Genomic DNA, 15,828 nt, shown 5'->3' with positions numbered 1-15,828 from the left:
CAAACCACAGTCAATATAGGAACAGTGATAGTCTACACTGTTATATATGTTGGACAAGAGTATATATACATATGTGGACACTTGAATGCACAACATGAGTTAGTGCTTCCCCTTGTTCATATGTGGTAAGAATCCCTCTTACAGTTTCCTCTGGTGGTCCGATTGGCAGATTATATTGCAACTTGCCTCTGTGACAACACAACAGGTCTATTTTCCACTTGATGGCTCGGTTTACCCCATCTGCTGTCCACAAAGCTGAAAGCTCACCAACAGAGAGTTGTGTTTGGAGGGCTTCAGGGATCGACCAGCATCCTTCTGTTGGCTTTGCTGATCGCCGTATTGCCTCCGAGGAGACGTCAGGGTCTCGTTAGTTACAAGGTAATCTTGAAATTTTAATTTCCTAAGCAACTCACGCTACAAAGCATACACAATAGCAACCCTTATTAACAAGAATGTATCACATTTTAAGCAAAGAATTGTGGCATCTGGTTAACATTTTCCACCTCAATACAGCAAATGATGCTGGATTGATATTCATCTTGTATCACAATATGATGAGGAGGAATTACAATTTACTCACTGAAATAGCAAACTCTCTTCTCTTATCTGTATATAATTATTAAATAAATAACATCTTCAGTGTTCAGGGGCCAAGTCCTCGTTGCTGCTCAGCAGTCAGCGGGTTAAAAACGTTTCAGACTACATTCATCATGTAGGACCTCAATTAGCATTGATCTGCTGAGGGGGGAAAGAAACATAGCTGCGTTATTATATACCGTGGAGCAATTTCTGCTCCAATGATTGAGTGTGTGGGGGGATTTCTAAAACATAACCGGCATAACATATTTTGTCTTCCTGTCAATAATCTGGCACTTGTCTAAACTATTGATCAATAGCAACTGATCATTTTATACCACGGCACAACAATGAAGTAGGTCCATTGTATTCAGTTTGTGGTTTTAGCCCGCGGCAGCGCATGTACTGTACTTATTAAAAGCAAGAATACATTTAAGTTTAACATCCGCTTTGAAAGTCATCTCTGGCTAACTTGTTGATGCTGCTCAGAGGCAGCGGGTGTGTGTTGGGCCGAAGAGTTCACACTACCCAGAGCTTAAAGAACCTTTGTGGTCGAAACTAAGTAATAAAATTACAATCATTTCTGTAAATTGGATCGTACAAAAGTGAGGGTTTCAACTTTTGGATGGCAGTTATGTCCACAGGTCAACGGCCACTGGTCTTCTGCCACAAAGCATCAGTCAAACAAGAGACTTGATTGTCAGTTTCACTTCAGGTAACCTGTAAAAAAGACCCTATTATAGGAAAACAAACTGAAATAAACATACCTGGGGACAATTGATCTGGTAGCATTGTTGCTGTTCATATCAATTCAAAAAATATTCTTTCTGTAGAACACATATCCTTCCCAAACAACAATAAGAGATTGATTATGTTCATAGTTCTTAAAACGCTGTTCATATTTAGTGAGGAGAGAATTACTAGCTACTGGCTGTGCAGATGCACAAAACGGTGTCAGAGATTTAGTTCGTTTTCATATTTTTAATTAACCGACTCTTCTTCCCGTCTTCCATCAGTGAGTGAGTCTTCCTTTCATTTATTGGATGTAGTTTATCTCCTCCAACCATTCATATACGACCTTATTGGATCCCGCGCCTTAGGGATCCATCCTTTAGCACCAGAGAAGCAAATCTAATGACAACATTATAATGGCTTTGTGAGCGTGGCCATCCACATTTTGATCAACCAAGAAATAATGTTGAATTTTAACATCATGAATAACCATGTGTGTTAGAAATCTGGTCAACTAGAATATGAGGAGGATTTTCTAGGTGTTGATGAACTGGTGAGAAAACGTCCTCTTCAGGGTCATGTGTGTGTGTGTCATGGATGTGAAGCTTTAATGAAACACAAAGTGCAGATGTTTCTTCGGAGCGGAATGAATGGCGATGCCACACAAGACGTTTTCAGGGGGCTGTCTGATTGAATCGGCATTCAAAGCTTCTCTAGGACTTTTCTACAGCAGTATGCTGTTGTAAAATTACACTTTGTAACAGTAAAACACATTTTAAGACATTTTGTAGGATTTTCATGATCGATGAGCTACAATAATGCCGCCTCCTGTGTGTTCAATGAAATTTTGCTCTTAAAGAACCTTTGGAATAACTTCAGTTAACTGTGTAATTCTACATTTTAAAATGAAATTCTGAGTATAGGGTTGTCTGGTGAAGCAGTTAAAGCCTGTGAAGTGATAGTAGTGTAATCTAATGTGAAATAATATAGTTCTTGTGAAATCCAGTGGATAATCACAACACACTGGCTGATCAGTCAATGATTCACTTCATGTCTCGCCTCATTTTCAAGTAATTCTTCTTCTGTTGCTCTTTCAGAAATCATTCCTCTACTTTCCCAGCTTTTATTCCTGCTATTTAAGAGGCAACTCGCTCTGACCTCGAGCTTTCTGCCACTCGGACTCGAGTCACAACCAATTCTGGGCACCAGGAGGCCTCGTTTCTGCAGCTACAGACGCTCAATTTGGCTGCAATAACAACAAACTGATTTACCTAAAGGAGCGCATGTAAACAATAAGCATGACGGGGATTCGTCCTGGCAGGAGCATTTTTCCCTCTGACTAATCTGGGCGGCTAAATTGTAAGTAACTGTGTTGAACTCGTGTCCTCCAGGCAGCGGAGATCAGAGTTCAACGTTCTGCCGTAATCACAGATCACATCTTGTTACGCGCAGTGGACACTGAAAGATGCTGGAGCCATTTCCAACATTTACTTTGTGGCTTGCACTGTGCTCCTCACTTGTGTCATTTAAAATGTCCACCATCAACGTCTGTGGATGGGGATCTGTAAGGAATGTGGTAAATATGATCATTGGTGGAGGGATATGGTCCCAATGTTTGAAGCCATAATTAGATTATTGTCACCTGAACTATTAACAAAAATCTAAACCTCTGAAGTGTTTGACAAGGTTCGTCCCCACTGTCAATGTTTCTCTGTGCCGCTTCATTGTTTTGGATACTCTCAGTATTATTTGGTAAATGGGGAACAAATAGCAAAATATGTGTTTAGTACATCTCGGCACGTAGATTAATGACATTAACGAAGTTTCCATTAGCACAGCGATCGGGGGAGACAGAAGCGTCCATGCGTAAATCCACATGACTGAATCACTGATAAGAGAAAATGAAACACATCTCTACGGGCCAGGAGAGGCCAGGAAAACGCCACTCCAAATTAGCCCGAGGCCCAATTTGTTGTTACTTCATTAGCCGACCAGCATCTCTGGAGCAGGGGAGGGAAGTAGTGACCCACCCTTTTCCTAAAAAAAGAAAGATACCCCTCTTCTGTCTTCACTGGGGCTCTAAGAGAAACGGGTCCCCTGTGCAGAAAGGCAGCTGGGGGACAGAATCAGCATTGGCACAGAGGGACAGGAGCTCCACCAAGCATGTGTCGTGCACAAGATGAGTTCCACTTGGTTCCCCAAAAATATGGAGCACGTCATCGTGTTAGTAACGTGAGTTTAATTCAGTTCACGATAAACATGTTCAGTGTATATATTTTTGTCCCAAACTGACTGTTGCAATGTGTATATTTGTTTGTATGTTTTTAAATTGCACAGCAAAAGAAAGTAAATGTGGTGTGCTGGCAAGCTTAAGATTTGTAGTTTAAACATCGGAGGTGGTTGAAACAATGAAACCGTTTAAGTTGTAGTTGTAGTATAAAGAAAACAGATATTGCAAGTGGTTGAAAAACCAATACCGGTAACTGTCCATGAAGAAAGCAGCTGAAGCTCGATTTAAAGAGTAAGTAAAGGAAACAAGCGTGTGCGACGATGTAACCCACTCTAGTTCTGAGCGTTCTACACACACAGCACACAAACATGTAAACATCTGAGGGCATGAAACCAGAACTGCGATTAGAAAAACACTACTAAAGCAGTGAAAAAGATGAACATACACAACTAAAGTGCAAAAGGGAGGGACTAGTTCCAGGTCTGACCAGAATACATGTAGGAGAGTCAAATTCAGCAGTAGTCTAGCTTCTTTCGGAGAAACTGTTAATTTTTCTGAAAAAAGAGGCAAACTGTCGGATGCACATTAGGTCACAGCCTTCATTTTTGCACATGTATTCGTATACAACAGCCTGTAGGTACATATGATGTGTAAACAAATGACTCAGAATATCTCTAATATATATATATATATATATACATATGAAAGGCTTGTGGGTGTAATTGGATGAATGAGCTGCAGCACGTCGGGTCTGAAGTGGATCAGGGGCGTTTCAGGTGTAGCTGGGGGGCCTTTTCTCCTCTTATCTGCTGATGAAAGCGGCTGTCTAGGATGGATAGTTTCTTATCTTCCACGGCCCACTGATACCCACAGGGGAGCCACGGTGTTTGGCACCCTGAAGTCCCATTGCCTCCACCGGATGGGAAATCAGCCAGGGTGGATCAGAGGGGGCTTGAGACATGGATGCCATATGGCCCCTTCCTTATTCTCAGTGGAGTTCCAGCCTTTGGGATTGACGGCGGCATTTTGGCAGTTTATGTGGTTATTTGTGGCTACTGGCACGTCTCAAGATTATCTTCTCAGCACCCGAGAGGTGACTGGACCCAAATGGCGTCTATTAAGATTGGGCAACAATCAATTCAACCAACAATTCATTCATATATTTAGCGTAAAAAAAAGAAATTAAGTAAAAATATAATCACAAAAAAAATCCAAATTTAACCAGCACATACCATTTTTAAAACCACAGCGACCACGAGCTTTGAATGTTGGGGGGACCTGAATAGAATGCCTGAACACAGATAAAGGGATGTTACATCTCTCAGGGTTGTGTGAGTGTCATTTGAAAAAAGAAGAGGTTGCACTACTGAATTTGGCCAGCTGAGGACATGCTTTCCTCAGACGTGGAGAAGGGAGCATATATGGAGCGTCACCTACAGGCTATGACCCAGCAATAGGATTAGACTCAACTTCATCGTCACTGCACATAGGAAGTACCGGTGCAATGAAATATAGTTCTGCATCTAACCAGATGGCTAATCTGAATATGCAGAAAAACAAATGTACAGAATGAACAACAAAGAGATGAGATGCTGCAAAGTCGTCTGAAGTCTGAATGAAAGCAGCAACCATGCATCACTTTGTCACTATAATATCTGTGCACAGAAACCAGTAGAACTAAATTATGTCAAAGGTATGTAATGTATACAGTATATAAGATGACAACTGGAAAAGGTCAGATTTGAGAGTTAGGTTGAGTTACAGTTATCAGTTTTAATATAGAGTAAATAAGCACCTATTGTTACATGTGACAGTGAGTGTTGATGAGAGCTTTGGAAAGATAACTCTGAAATGACCCACTTTTCCCACACAGGTGTAACCCACACTGAGCCGAACCCACCGCAGCACAATGTGTTCATGACGCAGACACGAGGGACCTCCATCGAACTCTCTTTATGAACTAGATCGGGGACAATTTTCCTGCTGAAAGGTGGTCTACCTGGAAGCCCGGGGCTCCCTGCCAGCTGCATGTCATTTCTATCAAATGTGGCCGGGGTCTGTCAATTAAGAAAACACAGGGCAATCTGTGGCTGCTGAAAGAGATCCCCTTGGCCTGCTCCCAGGCTGAGAGGCGGCCTTTTGTTCCCAGGCATGTCTCACATACTTTCAGAGCCCAGATAAGCTCAGGCTTCATGAAGCCCTGCTTTATATTTGCCCACTGTAATGTCTCTGTGGGGTCATGGAATATGGGGAAGCACTGTTGGAGAAAAGGTAATATCCCCCCCTCCCTCACACACATTATGGGGTCAGGAATAGAAGCCACAGGTTAGGTGGTCTTGAGGCCTGGCCGGGTGGGGGGGGGGGGTTTGCTGAATAATCCCCTCCTCCCGCGTGCCCACCCTCGATCCTTTTCTGCCTCCTTTCATACTCGTAAACTGCAAAACAAGCAGGCAGCTTTAGCCGTTTCCTGAAATCGCATGAACAGGTACACTCTATTCCTGGACCTGCCGGCGGGGGGGAGGGCGGGAGGGGGTGGGAATTTTTCTTTTTAGTACCAGCCGGACCACCCACAGACATGTAAACAGGTACATCAAGGTGGGTTGAAATTGAAGTAGCGGAGCATCAGGGGAGGTTAGAAGCTGGCAGGTAGGGGGATCAGAGGCGACTGGGACCTCTCCATGACTTGGCGTCGTGGTTTATCAGAAAATATGTCGCTGAAGAGAACAAGGACTAAATAGGCAAATACCAGACATTCTTTTTGCAAGCTACTCTCACCTGTATCAGATATTAGGTATAGGTATATAGGTATACCTATATATAGGTATATAGGTATTTCTTACTACTATTTGCACCTGTTGCATATGTACGTTTTAATAAATTGATATTGAGGCTTTTTTCCCCAACTTCTTTCAAAAACATTTCGTGGATTAAACAATCAATCAATGGATTTGGGAGATAAATCTATTGGTGTGACTGCATGCCAAGTTTTATCCCCGGCATCAGTGTCCTCACTGATAATGGAGGCTGATATTTCACTATATTAATGCCTGTAGTTTGGGGATTAGATGTTCAACCAAGCAATTACATACAAGTAATGTTGAGGTGTCTATTTACTTTTGGCAGACAGGTCCAGGCCAGGTATCTGCCTTTTGAATTATCCTTGTCTGTTATACCTTGCAGCTGACATTTTAATATAAAACCAAGAACTTTGTGTTGAATTTCAAATGTTTTTCTTAAATCTTAGTAACCTACGTAGTCATTTCCATTGTCGTTGTCAGCAAATCACCCATGCAGGAGCGAGGTATTTAACGTCCAGTCTGGGTGTGGTTCCATTAGATAGCTTTAAGACCATGCTGAGTGCTCTTGAAAATTAGTTTTTTGGCAACTTCCTTGGATGCACAGCCTCCCGGCAAGCCACCAAGGCTTTGTCAAGACCGCGCTGGTTTAAGCTCGCAGCTTTTCAAGCCTCCCATTATGCCTGACTCAGTCGGGCAGAAAGCAAAAGAGCCTTTTCTGCAGTCATGGGGGTATACTGGCATTATACACAGTTCAGTATTAGATATTTGTGAGTCATATAAACAGAAGGGAGGTCACTGAGGCTTCTTGAAGAAAAAAAAAAAAACTTTATAATTGGGGAGTTATATAAGTGTCTAAATCCTCCTCTGGGGATTTAATTTTGCCCCCATTGTGTGTTTGGAAATGCAGGACGACCGCACAGCAGAGGTGACAAATCCTCTGACACAGAAATCCCAGTGGTACAGTTTAAGGACTGTAAATGAAGTCTTTGAGTCATCAGGTGCCTCCTACAGTGATTCTTTATTTAACATTTTGCAGTATTTACCCACAACCAGCAAATTATATATGCTGCCAGAATTCTTTTCAATGTGTACGGCAATATACAGTAATGTGGGTGTTTTATTGCAGAAACTAATACCCAAAATGGACCAGAATGAACACAAAAAATACACGTAAAAACTCATGGAGAAATTATTATATTTATATTAAATATTATGGCTATTGAGATCTTTGGTTGTTTGCAGTGATAGTAGAGCTTCAAATGTGTTCGTTGCACCTCTTTTCCTGAAATAAACCCACTTTTTGAGTCTCCTTTTAGACATTCAGGTCTATTTAGCCTCATGCACCCTTGTGTAGATTTGTTATGGTTCTCTTCTTCCTTCTGTAGCCTCTCCCAATTATAAACTGTATGGATTTCCCCACGGTGAGTCCCTGTCCTGTCTTCACATCTACAGTGTGTGAATGTGTGTGCCTCTGAGCTGGTTCTGTGTGTAGGTGTGTGTGTGTGCATGCATGTGTAGCTCCCTGTTGGCCCAGATGCTCGGGTGTGTGCAGTGTTTAAATCTGGGTCTAGTCGGGTCGCTCAGGCATGACCTGGACTATGTCGGGCCTTGTCTTCTGAGCGCCTCCAGCAGTGTTCCCCTCCTCACCCCGGACCAGCCAGCCACACAAACAAGGATTAAGGTCATATTTACCCCCCCTGCATCAACCAAGGCTGGGTGTCCCTCCCTCTGATGATCGGTGGATGTAGAGTTTAAGATCTTTACCAGTTTTGTTTCCTTATCACAGGATAAAACGTACTGATTGCACTCGCTAGTGGGAGTAAGAAAGAATCCTTACATTGAAGTCAGCAGTGTGGCCAGTACTTTTATACACAATAACAAAAAAACACAATCGTGACACTAAGCAGTTTTCTTAAAACACACCGTAATTCAAAAGTGTGGAAAGCAGCTTCAAAATATGATATAGACTACGTCTTATTGTTATATAATGTAATATTTGGTCATAATATCATGAAAGTCACACTTCCAACATGGCAACATTGATGAAAATAATACATTGCCTTTTTTTATTTCTAAACATAAACATTGTTTAAAAGAGAGCAACAATCTTATGAACAAATCTAGACTGCAACAGCTCCAATTGCACCAGAATCTTTTTTTTTAAAGGTGCACTCAGAGTGCCGATCCCCCCAAGATGTGTCTGAAACATTCACCACTGTGTGATTCAATTCACAAAAAAAATCCACAGTTGGCTAACTCCCCGTCTAATTTCCAATGGGCTAAGTCCTCGCAAAAAACAACAGCCTTATATTTATGCAGACAATCTGCTCAAAGTCAAGATAAAATCTTGCAGAAAAGAAAATTAAGCTAGATGTCCACTCAGCAATGTCAAAACAGCACTACCCCAAACACTAAAAGTGAGCAAACTATTCCCCCCTTTTGAGGCTCTGGACGCAGAGTAGCGGGTGGAGGTCGACGACGCACTCAGCTGTGTTATCATAAGCAGCTCCTATACCTGCCAAGAGCCGGTTAAAGGTAGTGAATCAAGAGTCAACACGCTGTCAATGGCAGTGTAAAACAGGTCATAAAAGGTGTTTTGAGGAAGTGTCAGTCGCTGCAATCACCAGAGGTTCTAGAGCATCCAGCAATAACTGGCCATCCAAAATATTATGCAGTTTGCTGGGGCAGAATGCGAGGTGAGCTGTGGACAGACACAGAGGCGCACATTCACTCACAAATGTGTAATCACATGACTTTCCTGGTGGAGATAATGAACAATAACCCAATATGATTTGTAACTTTGTACTAATAAATTGAATGTCTCTTTTTTTGTTTATGACACACTAAATCTACACCTGAACCACAAGCAATACAACCTCAACCATAGTTGTTGTGCAAAGAACATGTAGCAGGCGTCATTGAACACATGACCAGGGTTTCCCGGTGTTGAAGCGAAGTAACTGCTCATATCTTTCTCTTTAATGAGCAGCTGGCATTACCTCTTATCGATCGATCGACCTCATGATGAGCAAACTCTTGTCTGGCAACAAAAACAACATGTTTTATATGCTGTTCTTGACCCAGCTGTAGTGCTGTTAGCAGTGCAGTCACACAACCCCCCCCATCCTCAGTGACAGGTAACAGAGTGAAACAAGTTCTTGCTTTTCATTACCTTTGCAAAGGCAGCGCACAAAGTGTCTCAAGTTCAGCTGTTCTTTCTGGTGAAATTGGGTTTTTAAGAACAGGACGGTTGGGGGCGCGTATGTTTTGCTTTCACCTCGTGAGTCTGTGCGTGTGACATCACGGAACTGCATGGTAGCCATTAGGTCTCAGAAGTGAAAAGCCAGCTCTAATGTCCATCAGGGGCATTTCCTCTGGATACATTAAGAATTATGAGAATATGGAAGTATAGGAGAAAACTTCTCACTCAATTTAACACCTCAGTAAACATTGCGAACATTAAGGTTTCAATCGTTAGTTTGACGTCTTCAATGTAGTGTGATGATAAATTATGGTCCCATTTAGAATAGAATAGACCATTAAAGCAGAGCACGCTTCAGGGCGTGGCTATACCTTGTGACTAAAATGTCACAAACACAGCATTTTCCCGTTGAACCCCTTCACAGGGCGATTCCAGTTTCTTGTCGTCATTTTGGATGCCAAAAAAAAATCTGCAAAATCAGCGATGGGCAAAATGCTTCAAAACCACTTTCCACTCACCAATGGGTGACGTGACCCGCGGCTACACTCACTTCCTATGTGCAATCCTGTTATTTATTCATTCAGCTCTTTTTTTTTTTACTGGCTTATAGGCTCTCTCTCGCTTTCACACATACCACCACACCACTTGGGAGTGCAAAGGCCTGTCCTAGAACAGGCGTATCAGTACATTTACATGGTGCCTCTGAAATCAGATTATGTATGGTTTCAATTGACTTAATGGATTTGAAGAGACCAGATCCCATTAATGAATAGGCTGCCCTACGGCGCTGCCCCGGCCAATAGCGAGCTAATCTGGCATGCAAATTAAATCCTGCCTCAATATGCCTGCCCGTTTAATGCGATCCATTACACAGTTTCACTTATTTATATATACTATTATAAAAGAACAAACAGAGAGAGGGGTCTGTTCATTGTAGTGGCCCCGGGGCCAGTGCAGGGGGGAGTGATATTCACTGACAGTCACTCTGTTCATTTCACCTTACACTTTTTCCTACAAACACATTTTTTTAGAATGTAGTTTTCTGTGTTTTACATTTTTTTTTCAGCGAGTTAATATAATCCATCATAAGAATGCGCTGAGATTCCACCCAGATGTATCTGAAACATCAAACATCCTTTTCACTCCAGGGGGAGAGGTAAGTGATTTGTGCGGGGAGTGTATTTGGAGTCATAATCGGGCCCATGATCACGCTGAAGGCCGAGCAGGACGTCGGCCGAGGAACTCCAGCCGCCTCGCTTCTGCCAGGCGCTTCACGCCTGGTTACCTCGGAGGCTGCTTTGTTAGTGTCGGAGGGAATAGGGGTCAGGGAGAGGCCGGGATTTCACCTGACCTCCCCTGAAATATTACAGCCGCGTTTACTTTCGTCTCCAGCCGGGGGAAGGAGCTTGGAAGCCCCGGGAGGAATCGGCCAACGGTTAGTGGGGATATTGTCACAATCTGACGAGGGCTTTTCCCACTGATGAGGTTAAATCATTGTTCTACAAGTAATGATTTCAGTCGGTAGCCTGCGATGTTCTCTTGTAGCCTGTATTCTCATTTAGCACCTGCCTTACTGAGGATCAAAGTCTGATTCAATCTGGTTCAACCAGATTCAGAGCATGCGTCAGCAGAGCTGGCTTTTTGAACACAATTGAATAAGACGTGAATTGAATATTTTCTGTTTATCTGACACTGGTTCCTTGACAAATATAAATAAATAAAGCCTTCCCAATGCAGGTATGCTTGAGTGTTTGCACCTCATTTCAAGCACAATTAACTTGAAATGGAGTGCTGCAGGATCAATAGTCCCCATTTGATCCAGAGGGAGGGTGAATGTGTGTGTGGGGGGGGGGCTCTGTCACTCCATGAAAATGGCACATATATGGTAATACAGCCAGCTGTACAACAACTTAGAGGATTTACTGTTGCCGTTTTCAGGCCAACACGAACAACAAACAGCGGGCCGCTCTTGGGAGCCATCTTCTTTTATCTTAGCTTCAATTAATCTTAAAGAGAGATACTATTTGAAGCTAATGAACAGGGGGCAAGACTAATGCATAGTGATACCAAAAGGGGGAAGCATCAGAATGAATTGAAAGTCTGTAATATTCAGAGGCACGCAAGGGAAGATGTGTTGCAGAACTTGTTGGTATAGGCCGCCCGGCTATAGCAGGTTGCCGCAGAACATAAAAAGATAAATGAACACTGAATGACCCTGACGTAGCGCTGTTCCTTCATCATATAAATAACAAAAAGCAGAGCGAATAAAACAGACTGTGCCGAGGCCAATTCCCCAACGGGTGCTTACGAGAAATTCAACTTTCGAGCGTTCTCCCTGCTCAGAATGTGGCATTTATTTGCAGGACTCTGTTTCAATTTAAAGGGAATGGCAGCTGAAGGAGGCACAGGGGACAGTGTCTCATCACCGCCACTTACCACTCTTATAGGCCTGCTGCTGGAGAGGAAAACCTCAGCAGGCAGCTCCACTTAAACAGTGAAGACCTCCACCAGTCAATGTAATGTGCAAGGCTCTGATAGCCTCATATTCTCAATCCTGTTTGAGTGTGTGGGTGTTGGTAGCAGTGCTGCACGCTGAAAGGTTTGTTGTGCTTTGAGGAACATATGTTTCTGTAACGCTTGAAGGTTTTTTCTTTTTTAGGTTTTTCACATTTTTTTTAAACACAACTAGGAAAAATCTGACAACAAGAAGGTTAAATTCTTCTTCCCTTCTTGTATCTTGTTAAGAAGAATTTGTGACGATAACCACGTGCGAAGTTGACATTAAATAAAGAAATATTTTTTGCAAGTTCAATGTCCTGAACAAATGTAATCTTTAATGCTAAAATACTTATTCCTTTCCATAGCCGTTTGTAGCGGGTGTAGCGTGCAGCATTTGGCAAACCGACACCAACCCTTTCAGAGCAGGTAAACACGTTTACTTGCTTCATCGCCGAGAAGATCAATACCACCCGTCTACTTGTCTGTGGTGTATAAGGCTACAGCCCGCAGGGGTTAGCTTAGCTTAGCTCAAAGACTGCTAACAGTGAGGAGCAGCCTTCCTGTGTGTAAAATATTCCTTCCAGCACCCTCAAAGCTCCCAAATAAGGGTTATATCTTTTGAGGGATACCTTTCAAGGCGCTATAAGATAGAAGTCCTCAAAGATCTTATAGGTCACATGTTCTCATGTTGGAAAAACTAAATTAATTATCTTGTATTTTCACTCCAGGAGTCACAGAGAAGCCAGACTAACTAAAACAGTATGACGTCCTGCCCAAGGACGTTCCCGGGAACCGTTCTTGAAAACACGGCATACGGACGTTTCTCGCCCAAAGGGTTAATGCTGATGAAAAACAAACAAACATGTCCATAAATAGGTGCTCTCCCTGGAAGAAAGACTTTATATGCTACAAGCTCATTTGAAATGCAGTGGAATGTCTCACACAATGGTCGAACATACAGGGCTGACGATGGGGGGTAAATTAGAGCTCGGAGATGAATTATCAAACACTTAAAAAAAAAGGAAAAAAAAAAGCGAGGCTGAGCCAAAAGGAAACAGAGCACAGATGATATTGGCAATGGTCTTGCCGATGCTCTTTCTGGGTTAAGTCGGAGTTTGTCTTATTTCTGGTTTTCATGCACTTCTCTCCAGTAATGCACGGTGTCGTGAGTTATCCAAGGCCCAAGCCGTTGTTAAATCTAGTCTAGTCACATGAGCCGCCAGTGAGACCAGTGAAATGGCAAAGGATATGTCCATTCCCACCCCCCTTTTTTTCCACCCTGCTAGCTGTGAATGAAAATGGCTTCAAACCCCTCAGGTTTTCTTGTCTTGCAACCAAACAGAGAATATCACCTGTGTGTTTCTCTTCAGTCATGGGCGGCATGCTGCTCTGTGAGAAGAAGTCGTTGTGTAGACTGCAGGTGGGCTCCTCCATCTGTGATGAAGAGGTCAGTAGCTGGCCAGGACCACATGGTGTGGTGCAGGCCGCTGCCCGCTGGTCAATAATCTATTACAGGACATCCCTCCTCCTCCGCCATGTGACTAATGCACTGCACAGAGACGGTCTCCAAGAGGTTAATGCGGCTCGGCTGACCCCGGTCCCATGCGACAAACACTGTCAATGCTCAATCCGGAGAAGCTCTTCTTCAGCCAAATGTGAGGGCGATCCACTGTGCAGGTTGGCTGAGGGGTGTTCAGGGATTGTCCCAATGTCCAGTTATATGTCTTTTCAGCTAATTGTCACGCATAGTTGTCTTCATGGTACCGAGATGAGCCAGTAAATGTCCTTGCAGTGCACAATTGTTTCTTTAATTCTGTGCAAGATAAACAAGCTGAAGCCATTAATCACCAGTGCGATTCAAAGCACGAGTGTTGACTCAGACCTATAGCGCATAAACATGTGATGTATCAACCATGAATAAAAAAACGCCCTTTATGAAGACCGATTTATTGTTTGTACCAATTTTAAAGTGAATGATGCATGAATGGTGTCTGAATGCAGCACAAAGAAGAAGGCAGACGGGACATGAAACGATGGGTTGACTTGATTGAAACTTTAATACTTTAATACTCTAGGTATTTAATGTTCATTGACTGTTGGTTTTACTTCCAAATATACTGTAGTGGCTGAGATGATGGCTGCTACACTCAACCTGTCCAGTCATTTAGGTCTCAGCGTGCATGTTGGTGAGTGCAATGCGACCATGATTAATAGAGGACAATGTTGTTTAAAAATCTATACTGGATTAACCATGTTGGAGTTGTACCCTTTTTATACACTAAATAATCCGCCAATTTCACCTGATATGGATGTAAACAACCCCGAAATATCAGCACCTAAAACCTAAAAATCTCTGCTACACTTCCATCCATTGTGCTTGAGTACAGAGCCAGACAAGGGAAAACCACATCACTGTCCAGACTGCACTGTACCTGTCAGCCAACACGGGAGTACACTGTGGCCTCATCGTGCCTGTGTTTGGGGATGTGAGCTTTAAGGTGCCTCACTTGGTGCCGCAGTGATAAACAGATCTCTAGATAGGACTCTGATTGGTAGAACATCATGTCATTCTGACAACCCTCACTTCCAATCGGTTTATGCCACAAATTCTGACGTTCACTCAAGCGTTGGCCGTGCCCTCGTTCCGCCATCTCCTTTTCCCATGTCGGTTCAATAAGCAGCAATTACTTGCCACATCCTCAAAGAAATGCACCGTCAATTTTTTTTTTTAACTAAACAGAAACAAAGAAAGAGTGAAATCCAGTTCTAAACCTCACGAATCACATCACACACTTCATTGTGAATACAATCCACAACATCAATGGGATGCTCCCTTTGTTTCACTTTTCTGTTATAATACATCACCTGCTGCCTCAGCAGCAAGCTGTCATTTGAAATTCTAGCAGCGGGTCTCGTCTGACTTGCGGTGAGGACCACGGGAAGGCCGCAAGTCTGCGCGCCGAGCAGAAGGAAATTAGCCGCACCTGAGTGACAAGGCAAAGGCTCCCACCCCCAGAGGGACTGTGATCTACACACAAACTCCCTTTTAATAGACTTACACCTCATTTGGCCTCTAAAGCTTGTTGAAGGGTCCCAGAGGACGGGGACGGGGGTGGAGAGGTAGGGAGGGGGGGGGGGGGGGGGGTGGCGGGCCCCTCAGAGGTCAGCCCCGCTGCTCGCTGTAAACCAGCTGCAGTGAAAGGGAGAGCTTGATTAGATGGCCATTCACACCCAGAAGGGGACCGCAGTGGGGGGACAATGCCACATTTTCCCTTGGAAAACCACTTTGACATTTTGTCTGGCTTGTCGCTAGCAATATCTGTTATGCTGTGGAAAGCCGTTTGAAGGGGGAGACCGAGTGGTCATGTGACGATGTATTCTGGAGGGTTTGGGAGAGGCCAGATTTACATAATTCCCTGTTTAGTTTGATAATATGGGTTGTACACTAATGGATATCGGTAGAGCAATATCGCACTGCAGTGTGGATCCGTGAGGAGCATAGATAGATAGATAACTATAGTTAACATGAAAATAAACATACTCGCTTTGCATCGTATGTTATAAAACACATGAGCTGGATTCAATTGAGAATCTACTAGGAGACAATTTTAATGCACAAATGAAATAGCTTTAAGAAAGACACTTGTCTTCATCTTGGGGAGAATTAGCTCATAAGATTTAAATTAATTGCATGTGTAGGTAGGAAGCTACCTATAGCATATAGCTAACATAGTTATCTCATAGCTATCTCCAATGAAAAAGCATATTTCACAAACTACTCTTCCCATCTC

The sequence above is a fragment of the Gasterosteus aculeatus genome, chromosome 5, assembly GCF_964276395.1.
Source record: "Gasterosteus aculeatus chromosome 5, fGasAcu3.hap1.1, whole genome shotgun sequence".
NCBI lineage: Eukaryota > Metazoa > Chordata > Actinopteri > Perciformes > Gasterosteidae > Gasterosteus > Gasterosteus aculeatus.
Note: the sequence above shows the minus strand (reverse complement) of the source record.